Below are 27043 nucleotides of genomic sequence, written 5' to 3'. Positions count from 1 at the left end.
CATTTTCTCCAAAATATGTGTAGGTAGCCGTAGGGTTACCAGAAACATGGAATTTATTTCGTTTGCCTATTTATTATAGGCTTTTTTGAACAGCTAGTGACAATTTGCATCAAGCGACAACTTTTATTTTGCAATGTTTCAAATAAAATTTTTAATTGCTCTATTAGTAACACATGCATTTACAGAAATGATCAAGTTGTGTCTATGGTTAGAAAAAAAAGTGATATTTTTAAGATTCCATATTTGATCTATTAATAGTGACGTCATATAAGTAAATTATATTATTTATACATTTTTTTTTGTGGGAGACTTAAAGCGGGGGAGTCGTCACCTGCGCATGCGTCAGATGGCCATAGCGTGTCATTGTTTACAAACATCTACCCATGAGCCTTTGTGTTTTAGCATGTATTATTATCGTCGCTTTGGACTCAATTCCTGCATGTGCGCAGATGACAACCCTCTCGCTTTAATCAAAAAAGCATCTCTTTTCGTCCCAAAGTCTCTATCGGATTATCAGTGTTTCATTGAAAGTGAAAACAGGTAATGTTACCCCCATCCCCGCGGAAATTTTTTTCTTGTACAACAATGTCTGCAATGAATACTTGATTATTCGATTTTTTTTAAATAATGAAACAGGGGTGCAGCACCCTCATGCCATGGCCATGCGCCCCCTTACCCTGGGGAGCAGATCCTCTGGCAACCATGAAATTCTTGTTGACCAGGGATGACATGTGGCCAGTTTTCAACTGTGACCTGTACGATAGAAATTTTGGCCCCAAAGAAGCTATAGAATGCTCCATTTTAACTTAGAATTATCAAAAACTCCACACCCTGTTAAGGGAGAAACCTATCTCCCCCGCTCGGTGACGCCGCTAAATTGCAGTGCTCCCTGTTGCAATTCTTTTCTAGAAAATCTCCTGCTGATGGTGTTACCTGCCCAGTCTTAGCAAAACACTGATTATTTAGAGTAGGCAGAACCAAATTGTTGGTCGATGCAAAGATATATTTTCACAATAAGGATATATTCATTTAAAATGATGACAACAGGTGACCTAGAAACTAAGTAACTGGGGCAAGTCTATATAGTATAAATCATGACACTCATCAAGTCTGGGCTGAGAAGGTCACAGACACTATTATAAGGAATTACCCAAACACTCCTATTCTTCATTGTCATGTTACTATCCTACAATGTGGTTATTTTGTGTGAGATGTGTGTGATCAGGGGTACCAGCTCAGGACAAAATAATTTTATTCATAGTTTTTTTTTTGTAATATTTTTTTGTCATTGTTGTCTCTTCTGACTTTTTTTTGTATGTGCGAATTGCAAGTGCTAGTGCTGACACAGTGCATTTTTGCCACAGAAGTCATATTCATGTTTGGGACTACATGACAGGGCTGTGCGACCATCTTCCTATCAAATGGCAATTTAATGCACTATCCTGGCATCAACCAGGCTCGGTCGAACACAAGCACCTGCCGATCTTAACCAAGGTTTCCCCAAAGTCGAATGAATCTCGGCCAGTGGAATTGGCCTTCCCGTCGAGTCTGTGGCACACTCACCCAGGGTAGGGGTCGACCCTTTTGATGTTCAGCCTAAGGTAGGATTTAAACTTGGGTCTACAGATCATGAGTCTGATGCGACAACCACTATGCTACCAGTGATCGCTATTCATAGTGATTAATATTTTTTTAGGCAATTAACAATTTGTTGTACTTAACTTGTTCTCCCTCTTTGCAAAGAGGGAGAAACATAATGTTTGTCAGATTTTTAGCATCCAAGTCCAATCAAGTGCCCAACATGTTTAATTTGTATGATTTCTATTTCGCATAAAGTTTCCTTTTAAAGACTTTTATAGTTTTTCAACAGGCTAACAATTCTCACACTAGAAATTTGACAGATTCATGAATTTGTGTTTGTTGTTCACTGTAACTGTGTGTTATGGAAATTAATGACAGCAACTTTTGAAAAAACAATGTTTAACTCATCCCAAAAAATAATTGGATATGTGTCCCATATCTTATACAATGTGTACTAAATACAATGTAAAGTTGACAAAAACATTGAATGTGCACTGAAAGACAATCATTGCTCTTTAACCTTTTCACCACCAGACTTCCTTGCCCAAATTTTTCTGTACTTTATTCATATATTCCTCAATATTTCTAGAGATGAATCCCAATTTTGAAGCCAACAGACAGATTTTAAATCAATTTTTTTACTCAAAAAATTGGCTATGATTGTTCCAATCTTCTGAAGGCAAGTGCAGACTATAATTGGGAGTATATTGTGATAAAAAGACAGAGCTGGGAATGAAAAGATTTTTGGGGAAATTTGTATGGAATTTATTTTCACTGTTTTTTGACAAGTTGAATGTAAAATATAGGGAAAAAGGTATATTAACTAGATTTTATTTATTTATTTATTTATATTTTTTGTTGAAACGTGTTTAAATTTATTAAAACGACGATTTTATTTTCACTGAATCGTACCTTCATCGAAAAATTAATTCCAAGCATAAATAAAGTATTTTACAATAAATGATGACTATTTTCTGGTTGTTATTCAAAAGTTATTGATACGTCCATGAAGTCCAAGCTCTGAGAATGTTTCTAAGATTCAGAAACGCAGGCATCGCCATTGGGGAAGTGCAGTCATAGTCATACATGTATTCATTGCAGATACCAGAATTGGATCGCGGCAGTGATTATTTCTTCCTTGAAAGGGGCGCCGAATCACTTGCAGATGACTTGAGTGTGGATTGGGGTGTTGTACTTAGCAGAGCAGCCGTTTCGCTGCAATTTATTGAAAGTAAGCCTTCAAGACCTGTTGGATTCGTAAAACCTGGCCAAGTACTACAGGTCATATGATTGACCTCTCAAAGTCACACATCTTGGCACTTTCTGGGATTTTATTGGCCTGTTAATAGCAATAATTATCAATATTAAACATAGATATTTTTTAACACGATTTGACCTTTAGTGACAACTGCTTGCATTTTAATTAAAGTGCCGGTGCAATGCCCATCCCCACGTTTCCCATTTTAGATCTGTGTCCCACTGAAATGGGCAGTTATTGATTTTTTTGCTGAAAATGATTACTCGTACACTATTCCAATTTGGGATATTACTCGTGTTGTAGCCACGCCCACCTATTCTGAAACGGTCGACTGTTTCCGGATTTTCGACGCTCGTCGAAAGTGGGCCACCAAATGACAAAATGTGAGAGGAAGTCATACCCTGAGCCGTAATAACAGTGGTCATTCAGTATACTTTTAAACGATATACATTTTTCGGTCGGCGTTTTTTCTTTTTTTTTTTGTCTATTTTATTTGTTTTGAGAGGGAGTTTTTAGATGTTGTGTTGTGGGCAGTTGCAGTGAAACATATAGTCAGTAAGTATTCACACGTTTCTAATCGATTCAAAGGTGCGACATCAGTGGACGAAAGCCACTTAACCTCAGTTTTTTTTTTTTTGAAAAACTGTCCCTTGTCCATGAAAAAACAACTAGGTTTAAAAAGAAACGCCGACAACGTAAACCTGGCGCAATACTTTTGAAAGAAATAGATTACGGACCAGCCAATGATCACCGAGGCGGTTTTCAGAACAGAGAGAGACGTCCGGCAAGTGTTTCAAATGAGTTGACTTTTTTTGCGATCCTGATTATCGTTTTATAGATACCATTTAGTCCCTGTTATAATTATGACAATCACGCCATGGATCACGCTAACTCGAATCCACTCTGAATTTATCTGTATGTGTATCGATCTCGATTATTTTTGTTATCCAATTAAATGCCGCTTTTAACGCACTTGCCCTCGTGACCCAACGCGTTCACCTATTTCAACAAAATGCCAATTTATTTCCACGCGGCTATCATTTATTTAGTAACTGAATTGTCGTTTTTCACTATAGTCTAATGTTTATAATGTCAAAATATGTTCTCTTTTATTTTAATTTTGAAAGTTTTACTCAGACGATCGATGAAATAAAAGTGTAGTGACGTGCCTAGTAACCTGCTAAATAACGAGATAATCCCGACGTCAAATTCTATTTTGTCCAGCGACAGTGTACAAACGTGCGCCGATGTCTGTGACGATCACAGTGACCAGCTACATCAGAACGGACATATTTTGCATCTAACTCAACCCCATGCAACACAAATTGATACTATGTGTTCATTATGGTCCATTCTTCTTTGACGAACAAGTACATAAGTGACAATTTAGTCAAAGACGAGAAAACTGCACAAGAAATTTGCCTTATTTACACTTATCGGCAATGCAAGCTGCCATGCGACTTCCCCTTCTGACGTCACAAGGGGAATTTCTGTATGCAAATGAGAAGCTAATGAGGAGCCTCGTTTTGAAATACACAAAAATAAAGTTGCCGTAGACACTTAAAAAAAATAATTCATGTTTAGAAACATAAAAATATTTATGTATCAATGGATACTTTTAGGCGTGACAATAGCAGCCATTTCATAGGCATATTTAAAACATTTTTCTTTTACAAGTAGGAAAGAAAAGAAAAACTCAAAATCAATGTCATGTCAACTCAATGGGAATTGAAAGTTCTGGAAATAGAGACCATCACTAAATTAAGGCAACTGTATACATAATATAAGATAATACAGTGGTGTTGAATTGTACCTGTCAAGACAGCAATTTACATATACCTACCAATTCAACAAGATAAAATACACTAGTCGATGGTACATGTAGCATGTTATGTAAATAACCACTCATTCCCCATGCCACCAATACCTTAACTATCAAGAATATAGAGGTTATGGATATGAAAATTATTACCCCAATTATTACAATCACAAAACTACGCAACATAGATATCAATATGCAGATTAGCTACCATATGTAAACATTTTCAATCTTTATATCACATCACTAGTGTTTATATAAATTTTTTTTTGTTTTTACCTAATTTTACTCCATACAAAATAGGCAGCATTCGGAAGCAGTGTCAAGCCAGAGTTCTCCCCAGGGCATTGTAGAATAGGGGCTCCCAACTGTTTAATTTTGGACAAACAATAGGTCTAATTAGTATAACAATGGATACAATAAAGGTGATTAACATATTCTAGTATTATGTAAATTAATCGCTACTGTAAGTTACTGTAAAACGTGCATTTAGCTAGCATGTTATTTTAGCTAATTTAGCTAATCCGTAATTTTGCTTATTCAAAATGCAGCTAATTTAACAGAAAGTCTATTCCCACAGGGAGATATTCAACAGCTAAATTAAGATTCTGTTAATTCATCCCAAGAGTCAAATCTGCTAAAATTGCATGCAACTATTTCAACGTGTTCTACAGTATTTTGCTGGGGAGGACACTGTGTCAAGCATTGGGTTAAATCACATTGTAGATAACTATCACAAACATCTGAAAATCTTAATCTAAGTCCTTGAAGACTTACACTATATCAGTAAATAAATCAAACTGCATAAAAGTTTGTTGTTTTTCCCAATAACACTTTCAGAAAGATTCACAGATCAGCGAATAAAAATGTTTACTGTAACCCGACCATCCCCGCCCACTCACTAATCATTCAAATTAAACCAACATGACTGAAATGTCAATTTGGTAGAAAGAATGTATACATGTTGAAAGCTTCGTCACCCACCCACATATGAAGTCGTCAAAAAAAACCATCATCAATACAAGCATACATTTGGCACACATACATCAAGGCAATTCCTATATTCCTTTACGCTAACTCCATCCAAGAAATCAGTAAAATGTCATTCAATTATCTCTTTAAAAAGGGAAAATATAATAAGTGGTTCTACTGAACGCAATAAATGCACTTTGCTAAATAAAAGTGGGCGGCAGCTGATAAGATGTTATCACAAAAGGTGGGGGGGGGGGGGCGGCAGTAATGTTAAATGTTACCTTAATATAGGTAGTCCTGATGCGTTAGCATACTGTAGACTGCCATCTAGAGGCCGCTTTAATAACAAGCTTCCTACAGGTCAAAGCTCATCAAGACCTTGTTATTGACTTTTAAGGTCAATTGTTTGTGTGAATTTAAGAACTTTCGAAACATATACAACAAAAATACTCTAAACAGAAAAGAAAACTCATGCTTTTTGAATAAGTAACTAGAGTATATGTACTGTACTTTCTCTATTAGTAGTACATTACAAGTCTGGTTTTATGGTTACATATCTAAGATTCATATACAATGAATAGAATTTTGGGATAGCACCACTTCTAATAAAGATGTTGCTTCTAATGAAGCAAATATGGTATTTGATTCAAAACACCTATGTCACCAGAAGTAAATCTCCATCACAGAATGTTCTATGTTGCTAAGATGCACACAACTGTACCATGCATTTCTAATGGCTCTGTGCACGTGTGAGCTGCTGTGGAACGCCGATCGAAGAGCCGATGAAAACATTCACATTCTTCTGCACACACAGCTTTCCTGTGAACCTTGATGGGTTTCTAAGTAATACCATGGGACTACCAACTCACACATGGCTTCCAAATATTTTGGTTAATTTTGAGCCCCGGGAGACCACAGATATTTTACTCCAAATCTTATATGGTGAGAAATATTAATCCATATATACAGGTCCGGGGGTGGAGTGATTGTGTATAACTAAAAAAACTTTCACATGTCAACCCCAAATAGGCCAATTTCTACAAAATACAGCGAACCAGTATTTACCCCTGAAATGAGCAAGTCAGGACAAGTTAATAATAAAATGGAATTGGTTTAATTATAGAACGATGACATTAAATCAATCTTGAAAAACAATTCAAAAATGCACCAAACTGTAAATCATGTAAAACAATAACACGTTAGGTATTTATTTATTAGGTATTTATTACTTGACAATTCAATTCTTGAATGTCTGGCACTTGTTTATGATTTTTAGGTTGCTGCTAGTATGTGATGTAAATCAACGAAAAGAAACAAGCAAATGAAAAAAAATCAGATTGAACTAATTTGGAGGTAATTTAAAAGAAACAACTATGGTGTTATACCAGACTGAGTGGCAAGGGTCCAAATAAAGGCCAGTCCACCTGTTCCAACTAAAAAAAACATTTCGACAAAAATTACCTTCAGATATTTTCAAAAACGAGAATGAAAAAAATAAATTCACTATATAAATGTATTTGCTTTTATTTTCCAACCATTACAATGAACAAGTAACTTATTTTGTGACCAGTATGAACAAGTAACCAATGGACAGGTAATTTTTATTCCCCAATGAGTACAATGGACAAGTAACTTTTGTTCTCCAATCAACATTTCTTTTCAATTGAATTCCTTGTGTCATAACCATTAAAGCCATTGGTAAGCAGGCAGGAAATTAGTATCATTATCAACCAACAATGGAGAAACCCTACCTAACACATGACCATGACCTTACTGAAAGTACATGGCTTGAAGTTCACTGACACATGAAAGCAATTACCTTGGTGCCCAAGAAGTATGAACTGTTGAAAAAAAAGACCTTTTACATGTATATAAGCCAAGCAATTTTCTAAAATTTTGCACTAAAAATGGGTTTTCTCTGGATTTTGAAGTTCAAGTCATGTCAGTAGACATGTCTTAGCATGTCTTGTCCAATCATAAGACATCAGGTAGGAACACAGAAGCCAGATATGTTTGATACTTACTGTAGTAAGGCCAAGAAAGAAAACAAATATGGGTTCCTATAACCTGATCCATTCTATTTTTATTGCCTGACCAGTAACTCTTTTTGGCCATGTTTGAGATTATGTTTAAAATTGTGCAAGACTTTGAATGAGATTTCAATGAAGAAACTTTACAAAATTGGTTAGTGTAAACAACCAAAAACATGATTTAAGATACTCAGAAACAGCCTTTTTATATGCAAGAAAAAATGCGCACAGGCATAACCAAGAAAAAATAAATAGAAATGCAAGAAAAAAAATCTCTACCTGCCTAACTCGATCTATTTTTGAAAAGCATGTTATAGAATCCAACAAAGTTTATTTTTCATTTGGCATAAGAGTTTATAATGATAACTCAAATTGAGCCTATCAATGTCTCGCCATCATTCCACAATTGAACCATCAAACAGAAAATATCTACAGAAACAGGGTAGACTTAGCTGTATTCCAATGACATCTTAATTAATGCTATTAGAAAAGATTTTCTGATCACTCAGTCATTAGTGATCACTGTAGCACGAAATATCTATAATACGATAGTTGGGTAAATATTCCACCAAAAGGTGAACTAAAAACATACTTGCTTTGAGACGTAATGCTTCCAAATGTTGATAATGTGTCAGAGAAGCTCGTCATGATCAAAAATTAATGTTTGATTAATGTACACTTTGCTAACGACTTGAGTATTGACCATTGCTAAGATTTTAACATAATCACTCAGAAGTCACATTACTGTGAATTTATGTATCAAGTGCAGAAAATGATAAATAAATCTTTGGTTCTTAAAGTGCACACAAAATCACAAGGACATTTCTTACCAACTTCATATGCGTAATGTATGAAAGGGACACAAGAAAGCTGCATTGCGTCGTTGATCAGTTCTATACTAGCCAGGTTCTAACCCCGCTGGACGGCGGTCAATGAATGCACGCAAGCAATCCATTACTGCATCAAGTATTGCATGACACATGCACAAAGTTAGTAGGAGAATATAATGCGCAATTCAGTGGAATTTCTAATGCCCTGGGACACAAAAAAAGTCAATCACAACCAAATCTACAGAAATTCAATTTTCAACCATTAGCATGATGCTTCTGACCCAGATACCTTGCGAAAACAGTAATTGTATACAGCAAATACTACTTCATACGTCAAATGCTACACAAATAAAATATAATGATACAAGTTTAAAGTAAAAACATTTCAGATAATATAATCTTTATGCAAGATCTAGCATTGACTATGTTTGAAAGTTGAGAAAAATATACATACAAAATTTCATAAAATACATAATAAATAAATAAATAAATAAATAAATAATAAAAGCATTAATATAAATTATGGTATTATAATTTTTGTTGTATATTATTCATCAATTTGCTCTAGAAACATGTATTATATCATATGTAGAGCATATTCATTGTTGACACCAAGTTTTTCAATAAAATGTTGTTAAAATGGTAGTTGGGCTATACTTAAAATGTTCATTTGCACACAAAAAATTATCAGAATATTTTTTATAAGAGATGATATATTAGATGTACCGGTAGCAACTGAAGAATATTAATAATTAATAATCTGACCAACCATGGTACACTAACAATCAAGGTCTTGACAATAAGGGTAATAAATAAAACTGCTATTTGAACAACTGAATACTGTTTTTGCTCTATTAGAAGTACATCTCCAATAGAATATTATTGTATAATTAGCTCAAAATCTTAAAGAAAGTCATAATGTCATTTTATTTGACAGACAGGATCAAATTGATAGATTATATTTTTAGTGCAATTTTTTTAAATGAGTTTTTTTTAAAAACAATGTGGTTATCTGAAACAATATTCTGCATCTATTGAAATGTGATTGTGGCCAGTGATTGATGTTTTGATCAATTTTATGAAAAACTTTGAATCAAACGTCACACATCCTAATATATGTAATATATGGAATGCAGACTATTTATGATGGAAAATGAAAAAAACAAAAAACAGGTGTGGCAGCAACAGAATTTGTTCAACTACTGATGACTTAAATGAATTCAATATTTTAAAAAGGGTTTATTTAAATGCAAAAGACTACTCAACCACTCAACATCAATATTATTTTATTGCAAACAGCTGTGATGAACGGAATACGCTTCCCTCCAGAGGGCGTACAGAACAGCTCCCGTAACAGCCTATACTTGCTTCTAAATAAAAATACGTTTGCCTCGACCATGCATACCACCGATATTTCCTTACATCAACACTCAATAAGTAATCCAAAGAAGTCAGAAAAAAGAACTTCTAATGATTAAAATAATACCAAAATGTACAGTGGCTACTGGAAAGTTCCGAGAGACGGATCAGAAAATTGCGTATTTCTTAATTGAAAATTTATGAAAAATTGCCAACGAAGTCTGAGAAGCGGCCATTTTGAAAATACCCGGTGCGATCACAGAAAAACGTCGGCGAAATAAAAACATAAACATGACAAAATTACCCGCTTGACCTATTTTAGACTCAAATGTAATTAATAACAACACAATTATTGGTAGGTATATGCTGGACAACATACATAGTTTGGGAAATATTGGGACCACCCGGCGCCTGTATGCCATGAGAAATTATGTAAATAAGCCGACGACCATCAGCTGATCAAACCAAAACATTCAACATGCCGGATCGCAAGGCGTACAAATCCGGCTTCTTTTAACAATTAACACCCACAAAACCGTACCAATTTTCACCTTAGCAATCAGTGAAAAGACACGGCAGCAACTGACTATAGAACTATTAACAAAATAAAGCAATTTTCGCACATATTACAGCAAAAGAGCCGGGTCAAAATTGACACAAACAGAAACGAGGAAACAGCAGTAATGCTGTACGGAATCTACTGTTTTGGTTCTGTCTAACATATCAACGTATGTTTTGTTGTCGTAATTGTCTTACTCATTGTACAGAGAACACATAGACATTATATTTGATAGGTGGGCCGCTGGAAATCACTAGTAATTGAACAGAACATCATCATACTGACAGGCTTGCAATGACTCAAAACAAGTCATCACTCGTTTTCATGTATTCGTCATCTTGCAGAAAACGGAATTATATGCAATATACGACATCACAAAGGATGACTTATATATTATATTTCATGAAATAATAATCGCAAGGTTCAACTTTCAGTCCAGTTGTGCCTAAAAATCGGGTAGAATTTACCGGAAGAGAAAAACATAAAATGTAAATATGAAGGCTACACATGGCGGAGGTCATACTGTACCGGCGCGATCATTTCAAATATTTGCTGAAATTCATAAAATAACACTTACCAGAATTCGTCGGTATGTAATGCACATGAAATATTAAGGTACATTCGCCAATATCGCTGTCTTGTAAAACTGCCGGGTCAGTAACCCCAATTGGGCTACCTTCGATCACAACAAAGACAGCCAACCAACCCCAAAATGGCGCGCGAAAATGAAATCTTCGGCAAGTTGCAGGCCAGCTCGGGAAATTGCAACAAAATTAGTAAAAAGGTAATTGGAAATAACTTGCAACGGGTCGTAACCAGTCCGGTAGTTTTCTTCAGGGCTCATCAAATATTGTTGACCGGTTTGCACCAATGCTGATCCTCGCCGTGGACTTATTTTCTGTTTAGACGAAAGATTTCGGCGAAAAGAAAATGGCGGAAAAATACGCTTTGCATTGAGATTTGACAACGAATGACGCGGCTAAAGGGCATTGTCGTTATGGTAACTGTCAATCATCTGAGTGCTGAGCAATGACGTAATGGGATACGCCCTGTTGTCATGTCAACTACCGGTCATTTGCATGCACAAGTACCCGGATCACATGATAAACGTGAAAAGAATGTAAAGTACCCGGATGCACGTTGCTCCCTTGTTTGTTGCGATGAGTGTGCACTGCAAAACTAAGCAATGCGAGTTGCAGAGAGAAGTCTTATTGCGAATACTGTCAAAACGTCGCAATGTGTACAAATATTTCGTCCCTGAATAGTTCGTAAAAAAAGAAAACGAGCAAAAAGAAACCACAATAGGCATAAGTGATATATTGCTGCCACCTTGAATAGTTCAAAAACACCGTGACAGTCCCGGCTGAAATTTTGTTTTCTTGGAGATGCATCGGGAACATACTTCATTTTCGCTTGGAATTAATTTTCGCTATTTTCGCTGAGGGAATGATTCAGTGAAAATAAAAGCCAGTGAATATACCATTTTTCCTATCTTTTACATTCAACTTGTCAAAAATCAGTGAAAATAAATTCCATACAAAACACTCAAAAAGTCCTTTCAGCGAAAAGTAATTCCAGCTAAAATAAAGTATTCTACAGTAGTTAGTGAGAGTTTGAATCGAACCGAATTAAATTTAATAATCATCCAGAAATGAAATTATCCTTAATTTTTTTTTTTTTTTGTTTTTTTTTTTTGTTTTTTTTTTTTGTTACTCTGGCGTCTGCTTTTTCATACATTCACGTCACCTTATAACTACGTTTTAATAAATTTAAACACCTTTCAACAAAAAATAAAAATAAATAAATAAATAAATAAATAAATAAATAAATCAATCAATCAATCAATCAATCAATCAATCAATCAATCAATCAATCAATCAATCAATCAATCAATCAATCAATAAATAAATGGATTGCCCTTAATTTCAGCTAGACAAACTCCAATCTGTTCAAAATGCAGCAGCCAGACTCGTCAATTGTATCAATTACATCTACACATTATAATTTGCATTTGCTACTCATTCGTGAAAGAATAAATTTTAAAGTACTGATGACTGTCTATAAAATTTGAAATAAGTCTGCTCCAATTTATGAACCGGGTCATAGTGGCCTAAGGTCATTTAACACTGATATTTTGTTTTTGAAAAGATAAGTTTAAAAATGTACCACAAAAACATATGGCTGGCGTTCTTTTAGCAATTATCCCCCCCCCTTTTGTGGAATGAACTTCCACTCTTCATTCGTCAGTAAATTAATATCAATGTTTCTAAGAGAAGTCCGAAAATTCATCTGTTTAGAGGACAGTTCTTCATTTAAATCCGATTTTAATGGTAATGTTATTTTAAAAGTATTTAATTTTTTTTTTTATAATATACTGTTAATTTTTCTCTTAATGTGATTTGTATTCATGTTTTGTACTGTAACAGCGGTGTGGGACGTAGTAAACACCGCTTAAGAAAATTGTATTATTATTATTATTATTATTATTATTATTATTATTATTATTATTATTATTATTATTATTATTATTATTATTATTATTATTATTATTATTATTATTATTATCATTATTATTATCATTATTATTATTAGTCGAAATTTACCTAGTCGGGACTAACTATTCGGAGCTTACCTAGCTACTAGTAACAACGGGTTCAAATAGAATAAAGTCGAAAATGATCAAGCACGTGCTGAATGAATAGCACCACGAGTGAAAGCTACCACTGACAGAACACCACCAATTGGAGAACACCGCCACTGAGAGAACACCACCAATGGGAGAACACCGCCACTGAGAGAACACCACCACGAGTGAAAGCTACCACTGACAGAACACCACCAATTGGAGAACACCGCCACTGAGAGAACACCGCCACGAGTGAAAGCTACCACTGACAGAACACCACCAATTGGAGAACACCGCCACTGAGAGAACACCGCCACGAGTGAAAGCTACCACTGACAGAACACCACCAATTGGAGAACACCGCCACTGAGAGAACACCACCACGAGTGAAAGCTACCACTGACAGAACACCACCAATGGGAGAACACCGCCACTGAGAGAACACCACCACGAGTGAAAGCTACCACTGACAGAACACCACCAATTGGAGAACACCGCCACTGAGAGAACACCGCCACGAGTGAAAGCTACCACTGACAGAACACCACCAATGGACGAACACCGCCACTGAGAGAACACCACCACGAGTGAAAGCTACCACTGACAGAACACCACAAATGGACGAACACCGCCACTGAGAGAACACCACCACAAGTGAAAGCTACCACTGACAGAACACCACAAATGGACGAACACCGCCACTGAGAGAACACCGCCACGAGTGAAAGCTACCACTGACAGAACACCACCAATGGGAGAACACCGCCACTGAGAGAACACCGCCACGAGGGGAAGCTACCATTGACAGAACACCACAAATGGACGAACACCGCCACTGAGAGAACACCACCACGAGTGAAAGCTACCACTGACAGAACACCACCAATTGGAGAACACCGCCACTAACAGAACACCACAAATGGACGAACACCGCCACTGACAGAACACCACCAATTGGAGAACACTGCCACTGAGAGAACACCACCACGAGTGAAAGCTACCACTGACAGAACACCACCAATTGGAGAACACCGCCACTGCGAGAACACCACCACGAGTGAAAGCTACCACTGACAGAACACCGCCAATTGGAGAACACCGCCACTGAGAGAACACCACCACGAGAGAAAGCAACCACTGACAGAAAACGCCACCACTGAGAATACCATCACTTAGAGAGCACCACCACTGGGAGAACACGGCCACATGGAGAACACCATTCACCACTGAGAGAACGCCACCAATGGGAGAACACAACAAACGGGAGAACGCCATCACCGAGAGAACGACATTACTGAGAAAACTTCATCACTTGGAGAACACCGTCACTATGATACTACATGTTTACAAAACGATTTTTCACTGGTTCAGTAAGTATTTCAGATTGTTCGTTTTTGTTTAGTGACATTGACAAACTGGGTTTATTTTTTGAAATAGAATAACTTCGAGTGTTTGGTTAATAAATCCACGGTTTTTTAGTAGCTTGCTAAATCCAACATTTCAATTCCATTGACCATACTGTACTCGTTTTAATTATTTTGTTGTTTGTTTTTTGCAATTTTGTCCTATGATTCCATAGCTTCGTTTCTCCACGTCCACGGGAAGACGCTTACAGATGCATATCAATTAAAGTCATGTGTAGTTCTAACACTTAACAACTTTAAAAAATTACAACACAGAGACAAATATGTATATTTACTGCAAAATATTTATCATAACTCTCTCTTGGAGGTCAAACTCAAATCAATAAACATTGCTTGCTTAATGGAATTAGGAAGGTATCTTTTAAAAGTCTGATGACACTCAGAAATTTAAATATCGGTAAAATATATCTCAAAGGTCTGAAATTACACTTGTGGCATTCAGACACGGTAAGAAAGTACTGTAAAATACTTCATTTTAGCTGGAATTAATTTTCGTTGAATATACTTTTTGGGTGTTTTGTATGGAATTTATTTTCACTGATTTTTGACGAGTTGAAGGTAAAATATGGGGAAAAGGTATATTCACTGGATTTTATTCTCACTGAATCACCCATCAAGCGAAAATAGCGAAAATTAATTCCAAGCGAAAATAAAGTATTCCACAGTATGTGATTTTGGTTTTCAGATATGGGTCTCATATAAACAAAGATTGCGATTTTGACCGTCGCGCAGATCAAGATCAACGAGTACGAACTGATTCGATACAAAGCCTTCATAAAGTATTTTTTTTTAGGTGACTGGAAGGTGTCGATGGAATCGCCTGCGGTGAATGCAAGTCGCGCCCAGGTCAAAACTCATACTTTGTGATTTCCATTAGAAGCCTGAGAGCGCATTGGATTGTGGGAAAATCAATGTTTATCAACACAAATATTGCACATGCGCGGCGCGACGACCACGGCTCTTAAAAGAAAATCTGAAATCTTGTTATGCTGATTATATCAAATAAGGAACATTGAATGATGACGAGAAAGGGAAAAATTACGTACGCACGGGCAACTTAAAAAAACACATAGATCTTGAAAATTATTTAGAAATAATATAAAACAAATCCCAAGAATTGGTCTTCAATTACCAACTTAAGAATAAGTACACATATTTTGTACATTGAAACTCACAAATACTCAAATGCATACATCACCAATGATACAGATCTTGTAATAATTTATGACAAAATTGAAGATGAAACATTTCCCGTTACACTGTAATGGTTACCAAACAGACAGATATAGATTGATTGACGAACTTAAACAGCTATATCTATAGTGAAATAAAAAAAGCAATATTTTGAGAATACAAAACAACACAAACAAATAATATTTGAGGTAGGTAGATTTAAGACAGCTAAAATTGTTTTTTCACCCCTTTTCACCCCCAGTTCCCTCTTTTCAGCACAAATTCACAAACTAGTCCCGTTTATAGTCTGCACATTCCTTCAGAAGATTAGAACAAAAAACAGGCAATTTGTTTTGAGTAAAAACTTAAATGTATTCAAACTTTGTCTGTTGGCTCCAAAATTAGGGTTCCTTTCCAGAAATATTGATGAATATAAGAAAAAAAGTGCAGACAAATTTACCACCAACAAATATTGTGGTGAAAATGTTAAAACAGCACCAGCTGTCTCCTGATATTCACATAATTCTGCATTTCAGTGATATACATTTATTGTACTTGTTTTGTGTTTCCCTGTATATTGAATATATTATATTCCTAAAATTCATATTATCGCTCAAAAAAAAAAAAAAAAAAAAACTTTGGGAAAAGCGAAACAAAATCCTAGTAACATTTCTCAATGAATTGAACTGTCATTTGTAATATACATGTCATTATCAAATACTATTCAGATGAGCATGTAGGAATATCTAAAAATAGAACAACAAACGGCTGTGATTTCCCAAGCTTAAAATTCCGATCTCGGCGCTTGTAACTTGGAATGCGCCGTGATTTTGAATTGTTCGGCGTAACTATCGTAGGTGGCGCTACACCGACACGGGACGCTGTGATATTTTCGATGAAATTCGTAGCTGAACTCGCGCCATAGCCTGACAAGGTCGCGTGAATTGCGCCCTCCGCGGTGCTCCAAACCCAACACAGTGTCATGTCAGTAAAATATAGGTTTTTATACTTTACAGATAAAGCAAATTCCTAATTACATTTTTATAATGTATTGGGTAAGTTGCGTTTAAGAATCAAAATTGGAAATTGCGTACGAATTGCGACATTTAATGTGGAAAGTGTTTTATACGCTTACAAAAAATAAGATCATTGTACAAATTACGGACGAATAAAATAGCTGATTACATTTTACACCTTGCCCATGTCTACGAATTTACGTTTTTTATTTATTTAAATTACATTATTACGAAAATAAAAATAATTGATTACAGCTTATAAAAATACCCCCTGCCGACCCTGATATACCACTCTGTAACCAGATTCGTTCATTACAATCGCCATCCAAATGTGTATATCACGTTCATTTGGTTAGTTAGTGAGTATACGGTGATTGGGTGAATCATCAGCCAACTTCCAATGAGCCTGATGACGTCATCGGATAGAATGTCACGCGCACCGAAGTAAATTCACAAATTGTCGAGAAGGATTGTGCATTTCGAGGAATTAGTCGATGTATTCGCCCTACGGACAAGTACACACTACCAGTTGTTTAAAGGGCGGCAGTCGTCGTGCCGCGTTCTGTTCGATATGGGACTCATAGCGACGTTTACAACGCGTGTAAAATACATTGTTTATTTACATGAAATTCGCTTTAAACCATAGACTAAAAAAACTGTATAGTGCATTATCGGACATATTCATAATTAATTGGCGCTTTCATTAGAACGTGACACGTCATTAATTTGTAATTGCAGCTTTTTACCCAGTTGTCAGAGCAGTTCCTCTGGATATCTCGACGTATTGTTGCAGCGAGTGTGTTATCCCAGTGGCGCCATTGTCACGTCATTCTCGCTATTCCTGAAAATTTACTGCGCCCTCATCGACGGAACCAGATACTACCGTTTTCCGTATTTCCGTTATGCGGAATAGAATTGAACGTTATAACTTCGCTTGTACTGTGCTTCTATTCTAGAAGAAAGTATTCACGAGTATCTCATTATTTCGCAATCTAGACCAGGTGGCTCATTTTTGCACATGAAATTAGAATTTTCACTGGCTTTTTAAAAAGAAAATAAGTAATTAAAGCGGGGGAGTCGTCACCTGCGGATGCGTCAGATGGCCATAGCGTGTCATTGTTCACAAACAAGTGTCTACCCATGAGCCTTTGCGTTTTTAGATTGTGTTGTTATCGTCGGTTGGGACTCAATTCCCGCTAGTCTGGTTCCCTGCCCAAGTTTTCACCGCTGAGGGCTCAAAGAAAAACAAGGTCAGGTACGGGCCGACATCTTGGTCAGATTTCTGGCCAAAATGGATGACAGACACATGATGGTCACATGGTTACTTCGCAACAAACAAAATGGCTGCCTCCACTGTGACATGTACGCCGGTCAAGATAAGTAATTCATCTCAAGCGTGTTTTGTTTGTAGTACAGTGGGGACACGAACAAAAAAAATCCACGAAGGTACCGGGAAACATAACTTGAAGTTGTTGTTGTCGAAATATGGCGAAGTAGAGGTGATTGAGGGTTTGATTTGTAGGAATTGTGAACGCCATTTGTTGACACTAGATCGTCAGGTGAATGAATTTCGAGAGAAATGCCAAACTTCGAGCAGACTAAATTCGAATGTGAAGCGATGTGCGAGATCTCCATTGGTTGCTGAAGGAAAAAGCTTTAAGAAACACTCCAATTTGTCAAGTTGTAAGATCACCGAAATCACTGACAGTGTTGAAATAAGATGTGCAGAAGAATGTCCAACTCCATGTTTGTTTACATTTTATACGGGGAGCGTGACATAAAACTGTCGTCTTCACGGCAACAAAACAGCAGGTGGCCTGGTTGCGTCAGATTTCTTGAACGCGCTCGTAGTTTGTTTTAAAATTGGGTCAAGTCTCAGACTAGTACGAAACCTTTACTCTAATCTCGGGAAAACGATATATTTATTCAGTTACCGGTGATACACACTTCGAACCCAGTTTTAAAACGTTGAAAAATTATTCAAACAAATCGACCACTTCGGAAACATATTTTCTATATTTATTCAATCAATTGGCCCACCCCCAAAAATATTTATTTTTACATGGCCGAATTGATTGAGTTTTTACGGTACAATGTAATTCCCAGGGGACACTTAATTATAATAACTTATTTTGGTGAATATTTGTTCATCCAAACAATTCATATTTCTCTTTTCAAAAGAATTTGATTTTATATATAATGGTCAGCACATTTTGTGTGGCAAAACCCCATCACAAATATGGGTTCCAGGTCTTCAAGCGAGTCAGATTTCAGGGTTTTAGTGGTCCTATGCTATGTTATGCCACCATAAATAGTCTTTAACCCCTATGCTTATCTGATATCACATATTTAGTGTAATGTTTATAATGGCACTAAATTTCCTCTATGATATACTCGACCTCAGAAAATAAATTTACAAGTAATTTGTGTACCATATGTGTATTTGCTACATTAGAAGCGCACCTAAACCAAAATTTGAATTGTTTGTATACTGTAGTGTTAGAGTATCAATTATTTTTGCCAGACAGACCTTGACATGTAGTTAAGAGCATGCGCTTCTAATGTAACAAATACAGTACATCTAAGTATGAGTGAGTGGTCATGTTCACTGGATTTATAAATTAGAAACTGCAACATTTATGCGCATCACAGCCATAGAGTGCCATGTAAAAATCAAAATGTTATTGGCCCAAATGACACTAATGCTGTGACACTGATTTAAATGCATCAGCAATTTTACAAATGTGGGCTTCATAGTGTGACAATTTCCAGGGTTACATCTTTCCACCACTGTGAATATTACATATGCAAGTAAGACAGCACAATGTTTTTTTTAAGTTAAAGATAATCATTTATTATATACATGTTTCACTGCAAGTTTGGTACATACCACATAAAATATTTGTAAATAAACATCCCTGTCTCATCAATTTAGTAATTGTGTCATTGGTATTTTTCGACCCAAAGAAAGCTTCAAAAGGGCTCCCACATATTGTGAACAATCGTATTGGACAGACATCAAGAAATGTGTGCAGAGTTGCATGAACCTAATTGCACATTGCACAAGAGTTGTTACAAGAGTGAGGTTGACTTGATTGCATTAACAAACAAGTCATGCACAGCACAGTCCTTGTGAATTACCAACTTGTATGCTGTGTATCAGCACTTAGATATGCATATGTATAGAAATTAATTGCTGCAGGCTGGCATATCCAAATTATATATACATTTGTAAAACAAGCAGTCTATCGGTTGATACAGCTCTGCTGTATTGTGAAATGTACCAGCTTAACACATTTGAAATATAGCTGCAAGCAGCGATCAACTAGTTTCGTACCTATGGCAGCATTGGTACAGGGCTGTAATACACCAAATTTAGTTCAAGGGGTCTTGAAAAAAACTATATCACACCACCCTCTTCTCCCCCTCCAAATATAAGTCCCTTTAAAAACTTTAAAACATTCGATTGGGACTCTTACTCATCACACCAATTTTGGTTCAAATCGGTCACATGGCCTTGGAGTTAAATGAATTCATACCCCCCCCCCCAAAAAAAAAAAAAAAAAACTGCTATTAGGACACCCGCAGGGGTACTCTTTGTCATCACACCAAATTTGGTCCAAATCGGTCAAGGGGTTTTGGAGTAAAACGCAAATATATAAAAATCACACACCCCCTCCCCTCAAAATTGACCCTCTCAGAAAAGTAACACCATTATAACATTCACTAGGAGACTCTTTGTCACAACACCAAAATTGGTCAAGGAGTCTTGGAGTAAAATGCAAACGGTTAATGAGTGAGGGCGCTTGATTTATGAAAGGGGTCTATGTGCCATGAATTTATTGCTGTGAATCCTGTGCATCCAGGATATCAAATGGTCTAGCCCTAATCTAAATTGCAGTTGAGAGCAAGCATACAAATTGATATATATATATATATAGGACTTCAAGACACACAGATTCAAAACTTAGGTGAAATATATTGTCAAAGTAAGGTGTATCGCTGAAAACTGAGGGGGATTATGAACACTAAGGCACAGCGCTTAATTGATGTGTGTGATAAAATGTATCATACAAACACACATTTTTTTTCATGAACTAGAAATCATTGTCAAAGAGTATTGGACATCCAGTTGAAAACAGTATTGTTTTATCAATGTATTGCATGCCATTGTTTGAGCTCCCAATCAGTATATACATTGACAATATATAGAGTATCACTACATGCTAACAATAAGTGAGTTGCCATATTAAGGATAAATTAGTCTTTGGTCACTTTATTGAATATACGTAACAGTACTCCATCAACACATCCAACAAAGTGATCAACTTTCAGAATTTATCCTTATTTTTACAGCATGAAACCCTGCTCTAACAAAATGTCTCACTATTGTTTTGAATATGCATGTCTTGAAGCACCCATATTTACATATATATTAATTTGTATGCTTTCAACTGGAAGCAAACACATGAGCAAATAACATTTCCCCTCAGTTTCCAGTGAAAATTTGAGGTACATAACTATAAAGATTCTCCTCTTTCTACACTTGCAAAATAAGAGAAATTATATTATCAACATATTGATCCTCCAAATAAAAATCAGAAATCAAAAACTTGCGATTGGAGTATCTTGTATATTTTGAAGATATCTTCTCCGCTAAAGATGGTGTCCATCCTGTGACAACTGAAGGAGAAGGTGCATTACAGATGTTATTTTCAGCTTCAAAATACTGTAATAACACATCACATATTACCTGTGCTTTGTGATCATCAAAATCACTTTCATCAGCATCTGACTGTACATCAGATTCTGCTCCTGATGGCTGCTAACAGCCATCAGTTTCAGCTGGCTGCTAACAGCCCGCAACAATAGGATCTGATGTACAGCCTGATGATAATGAAACTGAGAATCACAGATGGTACAGTCACACAATAGCTTGCAATTGTCACAGCACTGATGTTTAATGATATAGTCCTTGGGAAATTCCTGACCAAAATGTGAGGCTAGTGACACTCTACGACATTCATCTGTTGTACAGTATTTCCTCATTTCCTCAGTCATGTCTTTCACATTGTGTGCTATGTCAGATGCATTGTAGTACAAAATAGCCTCAGATTCTTCCCCATCTCTCCCACATCTGCCAACTTCCTGAATGTATGCTAATGAACAAATGAGAATTGTATTTAACATTTAAGTAGCTTCACTACAAGTTACAAAAATAGTGCAATATGGTACTGGACTGTATTTGCTGTATTACTAGAGCATATGCATAGGTAAATGACATGATAATATATCTCTATACAGTACAGGAAAAGTTTAGTTTATTGTACACTTCTATTGAAGATGCACTTCTCATATTGAGCAAATGCGTATTTTCATGAGTTCTCTTGGGTGACTGACATCAATTGTTATATCCATTCTATGATCTAACCTGTGGCATTTCATCATAAAATAACTTTCCTAGCCATCATCGTCATCCAATAACTACACTCATGACAGGATTACAGGATTATTGGGACTTCAGATTCTCTTGAACCAACCAATTGCTTGTGGTCATTAAATAATCAAAACAAATAAAACATTCAAAATGTTGGCAACACTTACAAGCAGTATAATAATAAGATCATGCACACAATAAAGGAACTTGGTTTTACACATTGTATGTCAAATATGTACAATGCGCTCTGAAAATTCATGAATTTTGTGCGTAACATTGCATTACTACATTTAGACTGAACTACATGCATTTTAACATACTTTCCATTGTTCTTGGTACACCAGCATGGATAATTCGCCTGACTTGTTTTGGATCTGCACCCATCCCATATGCCTCAGTTGCAAATAACAATCTGATACCACAATTCATGGTCTGCATGCCATCGATCACCTCTTTCTTCATCTGCTTAATGATAAAAGTATGATATATAAATTGTCAATATGCAAGTTGATATGAAATAGCCAAATGGCTCAAGTTAATTGTTGTGGCAAAGGTAATGTAACAGAATATCATATGATAGTTAAATGACAGAGGTGCATTTATAGTAAAAAAAATGCACAAATTATTAATATACAGAACAGTATACAACAAATTTTGATGGCTTATCTGTTCTTGTGTTGGAGATAAACATCTAATATAGCAAATACAGTTAAAGGGGCACAGTCGCTATATCTTTTATACAAATTTGGCTTAAGTGTAAAGTGAACTGCATTCACCAATTTGATAAAGAACACACACTTATCACGTGTCTGATCTTTCAGTGTGTCATTTGATGAGGCAACAGCCACATTGTTTACCTAAATGTTATAGACAAAGCTGCTTATAAACCCGGAACAAATGATTTATATATATAACAATTAACAAATAAATATTCACTTTATTTTTGTATTGGTAAAACCATCAGAGGACCAATTTGTTATTTACTATACAACAACAAAAATAACATGCCATACCATACAGAATATGGAAAACAATCGTTAAACAGTAGAAGTCATATCCAAGTTAGTATTTATAGTTAACAAAATAACTTAAATTTACCTTGTTAGTGCATGAGGCATGGAATTGAGCCACCAGACCAGATATATCATCTATATCACTGTCAAAAGTTGGCATTAAGGACAATTCGTGAGCAAATCCACACCATTTAAGTGATGAGTAAACAATTGTTCGTGGAAAACATTCCTGTTTACTGCGCAATTCATCAATAAGTGGTTTGAAGATCTCCTTAAAAGACTCTTCAATTCTGTTGTTTGGAAGTCTTTTTGTCACATGGAACATTATGTTTGGTCTATCTATGCTGGCAGCGATAATAACAGGATTGGTAAGCAGAAGATGTGATGATATTTCTTGCTGTGTTCTTTTCGTACCGGTGGCCATAGGTCTTTCAGATTTCGATATTCCGGACGGAAATCACTTCCCCATTGTACTACACAGTGTGCTTCGTCAACAACAATATGAGATACCTTGTGTTGCCAAATGTCGCCACGAAATACGGCGAAGAGTTTCTTGGTCATTATGTGTTCTGGGTGAGACAGTATATACAAATACTCACAACTAATGAAACTGGACAAACTACAGTCAAACTCCGGATTTAACCGCACTGACCTTGCGCCGAGTCTACGAGACTGTTCTTCTATAATAGCATTCAATGGCGAGATCAAGATCACTGTCCTGGGACTGTGTGAAGCTGACATGTAGGGAAGGCACTCAAAAATCAGTGATTTTCCATAACCGGTAGGCAACAAGCCTATACAATCACTATCAGTGGATGCCTTCAAACAATCAACTTGCTTTGGTCTTAAATATGTGTAACATGAATGACTGTTTGCGTTTACATGTGCTAAAGCAATCTTTGTTTTCATAACAAACTCCATGTCCATGGAAGCCGCCATGTTGAATTGTCTCAGTGACGAATCAGATGTTCCGTACGTAACTACCAATAACCGCCTTGGATGTAATACCCCGTACCTGACCCTTTTCTAAAACCGCCCTCAGCGTTGAAATGGGGCAGGGAACCAGACTAAATTCCCGCGTGCGCAGGTGACGACCATCCCGCTTTAAGCCAAAATCAGAAATTCAAATTCGGTGATAAAAATAGCCCACGCTTCTACACAAGTCCATTTTCGGATATTAGTGTCACGTGGTAATACGAACCAGTTGAGCAAGGCTAACCGAGTCGTGACCTCGATGTGGTTCGTAACCAGTCTTGTGATTGGTTGTTGACAAATGCTGAACAGGCCACGCCTCCAACTGTGCCGTGCGTTCGGGCAAATCGTTAGGAATTCCTAAATGGAGTAAATTTGTGTAGTTTTCTTGATTTATTCTGCAGATATCGGTAAAATGTAGGTAAGGCTTTGGCGAAATTTGAAGAAGCAACTAATATTCTTCAACCTGGTATTTTTTTTATATTTTATTTTTCATTCTTTTCGTCTGTTTTTTCGAGTTTAAAAAATGTGAGCTGGCTGGAGCCTTCATCCCTTGTCTATTTCTTACACTAGATACCAGCCGATACCCCCCCCCCCCACCGTTCATAGAAACTGCGTATTACAGTTGATTATAGTTCCTGGGCTCCCTGTGATATAACTACATAGTGATGACTAAATCTCATCGAAATACTGATTTAGATAAAAATGCTCAAATCAGTAAAGAGGGGAGTAGTTGGTACGGTTTTACGGGAAATAAAAAGGGCGTTTTACAATTTAAAAGGAACAAAATACGTTTTTACAGTTTACAGTGTTAAAAAAAGGAACATTGAATGGTCCGAAGAGCTCTCCAACTCAAATTATCCACCATTGCTGCGCCGTGTGTAGAGATCCACGCGCATATTACCCTCGTAATGCTCTTCATTCGGTTTGAGGGCCTTTTACGTCTTGACATTCAATTTTGTAGTGAATTTGGTCATGTAGTCGTTTTACAGTTTCTATATTGTAATTTCCCTGGATTATTCTTTACGATTTTTTTATTTGGATGTAAATCCTTGTACGTACCGAGAAAAATTACACATTTTTACATTGTACGAAAAAAATATTTGATTGATTACGTTGTACGTCTAGCTTGTGATTACAGAATTACGGAATTTATTTTTTTCAATTTACGTAGTACGAACAAAAAAAATATTGCAATTACGTTGAACGAAAATAACCCTTACCCCCCCCCCTCAGTAAAAGATTCGTAATTCTAAAACTATTTTTTTTGAGGCATACACACCTGTAATGTCTGTTTATTTACAGGCATGATTCACAAATAACTCGGTAATCATTGGTTCAATCTATACAATTTCAGTTTATTTACGTCATACCACATAAAGAAATTGTCTTTATGCCGTATTGCCCCCAGGCCAATGTAAAAGACAACCACCAACTGAAACTACATTAATGGCATATTTATCATACTGTTTAATTATAATCATTAAATCAAAATGATAATGAACACATCATTTTTCAATAATTGTAAAGATATGGCAATATGTCAGGTCACGTGACGTGTACTTTTGCCTGTCAAAGACGTTATACAGTTTCTAAAGATAAATAATTTTATATTGACATTTTCTAATTTCCATATATGCTAATTGGTGGAAAAGATATCGAATATTCACTAAAACTTGTCTTGCTCTCGATAAATAACTTGAAAAAATGACATCATGTATTTAAATACTGCAATCAATAATTGTACTTACATCACAGTTACATCATAGCCTAGTGGTAGATTGTGTGGAATGAAAGAGAACATCAAAAACATCCCTATTTATACTTAAAGTATCATCACTTGATCATAAAATATATAATTGAATTTACCTTCCGCACAAAAACTCCACTTATTTTAACGCGGATTGACTACTTCTTTATATCAAAACATTTGAACGGTTATGTCAACAAGTGTGCCATCATTCCAGCTATTTTAACGGATCATCGTGCAATATGCTTAAATTTCAATTTCACGGGAATGAATAGAGGGCGGGGTGTTTGGCGTCTTAATACTAGCATTTTACAGGAACAATCTTACAAAAACGAAATTGAAAATGTGAAAGTTTAATTCGATGGCATTTCACCACAGCTGTTCCTCGAAATCTGTAAAATAAGAATCAAAGAATTTTCTATCTTTTATACGCAAACAAGAGCAAAAAAAACCCAAGGAAAGACAGAGAAATGTTTGAGAGAGAATTACTTCGTCTTGATAAGCTAATTGATGATAGTTTAGATGTTAACATGTTGAATGACTACGAGAGAATTAAGTATCAATTAGAGGATTTTTATAAATACGAAGCTAGGGGAGCTCAAATACGTGCGAGAGCAATGTACTTTAAGGAAGGTGAGAAGGCAACTAAGTTTTTCCTGAACCTTGAACGTAAACGACGTTGTAATGACGTCATTACTAAGCTGAATATATCAGGAAATGACATCACGGGTAATGGTCCAATTTTACAGCACTCTGTTGACTTTTACACAAAATTGTACACTTCAAACAATCAAAGCATACAAACTATATCAGAATACCTTGATGACATTCAACACTAATAATGATGACGGTATGCTTTTGAATATAACTTCAAAGTTGGTGTACACAAATTTGACCCAACAACAAATTGAAAAACCTTATGTTGAATATGAGTGGTCTAACAAGTATGACATACCAGCTGAATATTGGAAACATATTTGGGGGAAAAGATGTATTTACACTACTTATGACAGAAAACTGTCAAATTTTATATTTAAATTTATTCATTGTATCTTGCCAAATGGATATAATCTGTACAAATGAAAAATACGAAACACATCATTCTGTGATAAGTCTCCATATATTCTATAATTGTATTGATGTACGGAATTTCTGGGGCAAAATCAGATGTTTTATCTTTATATACTTTGGCACTGACGTAATGTTAAACATGAGAACATTTAT

General features: G+C 36.0%; 1 protein-coding gene and 1 pseudogene across 1 annotated transcript in view; both read right to left on the bottom strand.

Moving 5' to 3' along the window:
* Positions 1-11354, bottom strand: part of LOC100368664 (dual specificity tyrosine-phosphorylation-regulated kinase 1B-like) — a 73108-nt gene extending 61754 nt beyond the window's left edge. The window contains exon 1 of the mRNA XM_085499214.1: positions 10986-11354. The gene's annotated coding sequence lies outside the window, so the exon portion shown is untranslated. The remainder of the gene's footprint in view (positions 1-10985) is intronic.
* An 8121-nt stretch (positions 11355-19475) lies between these two features.
* Positions 19476-24114, bottom strand: LOC146745870 (uncharacterized; annotated as a pseudogene).
* Between the last annotated feature and the right edge of the window lie 2929 nt (positions 24115-27043).

The sequence above is a fragment of the Saccoglossus kowalevskii genome, chromosome 5 (assembly GCF_978046115.1).
Source record: "Saccoglossus kowalevskii chromosome 5, keSacKowa6.1, whole genome shotgun sequence".
In the NCBI taxonomy this organism is placed as follows: domain Eukaryota; kingdom Metazoa; phylum Hemichordata; class Enteropneusta; family Harrimaniidae; genus Saccoglossus; species Saccoglossus kowalevskii.
Note: the sequence above shows the minus strand (reverse complement) of the source record. Positions and strands in the feature narration are given on the sequence as shown.